Source organism: Octopus bimaculoides, chromosome 3, assembly GCF_001194135.2.
Source record: "Octopus bimaculoides isolate UCB-OBI-ISO-001 chromosome 3, ASM119413v2, whole genome shotgun sequence".
NCBI classification, from domain to species: Eukaryota; Metazoa; Mollusca; class Cephalopoda; order Octopoda; family Octopodidae; genus Octopus; species Octopus bimaculoides.
The window spans coordinates 61820123-61822585 of NC_068983.1; positions in this window are offsets into that span (position 1 = coordinate 61820123).

Consider the following 2463-nt stretch of genomic DNA (forward strand, 5'->3'; position numbering starts at 1 on the left):
TCGGTAGTGAAGTGAAAGCACGTTATAAAAATAAAACTACTGAATAATAATAATAATAATAATAATAATAATAATAATAATAATAATGAAGATGCTAATTATGATGATGATGATAACATCAACAACAACAACACCAATAATAATAATAATAATAATAATAATAATAATAATGATAAACAATTTTTTCTTAAAACCGGAGAAAATGAAACTATTGTTGAACTTTGAACGACAAATCTATTTTTTTCTCAAAGTCACTTTACAGAAAATTGGTGGTAGGAGTGAGAACCGGTGATGTTGGTGAGCGGTAAAGAAGAGCATGAATCAGAAAAACTGGGATTACAGAAACAACCTGGACGATCCGAAAAAAAGGTTAAGAAAAACATGAAGAATAGTTGGAAGTCTCAGATTCAATTAATCAAAGAATATGCATACAAAACTAATCTGTAAGCCTTCTTTACTGTGGTGTTAAATTAATTAACAATTTAGTGAAATAAAAGCACTTCCTAGAATGGACTTTGCAGAGTAATTTTATTTGCATTTTATTCCTATTCAGTTCTATTTTATTTAAGCGGATCTATTCATAATTTCACTTAGTAAATATTGATCCAAATGTTGACCTACCAAATCTTATGAGATACACGATGGAATACTGAGATAGTTTGTAGCATTAGTATCTGTAACGTTGCTGTTTCGAATCATGTTGTAACTGATTTTTCCCTTAGATGCTAGTAGACAGAAAAAAGCATGTGTGAAGTTCGTGTATTTTTCTAAGGAAATAGAAAATGGGCAACGAGAGTAAAGTGAAACTAGGACGACGTTTGAGGATCAAAAATTCCCTGTGAAATGCATCAGTATTTAGGAAGATAGTGACGATGCTTGAATTGAACCACATCGATTTGCAATACGGGAAAATATGAATAAATGACTTCTTGTGCAGCTCTGATTTTATTTTCCGGTATGCAAGTCGACGAAGTGTATAGTATGAATATATAGTGTAAAATTCAAGTATCGTCATTCTCCGTCCTGGTCTGTAAGTCGACCTACCTTATTTGGCTACAAATTTTGGTCTGAAAAATTTGAATTAAATTCTTTAAAGCCAAAACAAGGCAACTTGTAAATTAGAACAGATTTATGGTATTACCTGTTATTCCAATATTTTGGAAATCGTTAAGGAAAAGTTATTCGTTAGCTTCTTTGTCCTGTAGTGTATGTATTTTAATGTGTCACTATAGTAACTAATCGGCTGCGTGCAACGTATATATATATATATATATATATATATATATATATATATATATATATATATACGGCAATGCTTCATGAAAATTATAACACTCGTAAATTGAATTATTCCAAACTGGAACAGAAACACCCCTGCAACTTCATTAGTCTTTTATATCTGGAATACTAATACTATGTCTGCTATCTCGTTTTGAAAACTTCGTAGCAGTATGATGATTTCTGATTACTCAAATAATCTATTGAAATAGTTCTTAAATGCAATGTTATGATAGTGAAGAGTACATCACAGGGTGCCAGTTTGTATCTTGTTGAAATGATCACAGTGCTGGTGCTTCTCCTCCCAATGACATAAAAAAACGACTGGTAGTTATCACTCGCACATTTGCAAACCTTTACAAATAACTTTCATTTATATGTTTAATTAAGTAATCATAATATATGATTAAATGTAGTAGAGACTTGTTTGCCACATTAATGCAATATTCTGCCATTTATGAAATACAGTGCATTTTGAAAATAAAACAGCATAATACACATAGACATACACGCACACATAAATACACATATGTGTATGTATATATATATATATATATATATATATATATATATATATATATATATATATATATATGTATATATACATACTTACATACATACATACATACATACATACATACATACATAGATGTATTCATACGTACAATGACATAATTATTTACTGATGTCTATACGACATCCGTACAATTATGTACCATGAACATCAAAGAAATCATCCGTTAATTTATAACACCATGAAAAATATTTAGATGAGCCGCGCAACTATTTCATAATAAAATGGTGAATAACTTAACGTTGAATAACATAACCATGAAACAATTTCTAACTTTCCAAGTGAGCACTGTAAAGTAGACAATCTATCGGCATGTACATTTTATGATGTAGATTTTGATTTAGGGTGTCACCACATTTAATCACCAATGTATTTGAAGTTACCAAAGTTCACAAGCGTTCATTTTCTATCCTATAAAATATAGAATGTTCTTTCGTTCATATATCTGATTTCAAAAGGACAAGTTAAAGAAATGCCTTCCTAACAGGGCGAATAAGTTCTGAATCCAAACACTTCCATAATTTACTTTGTCTACCATTTTCCCTGATATCACTTGTACACAGACACTCACTCACACACACACACACACACACACACACACACACACACAC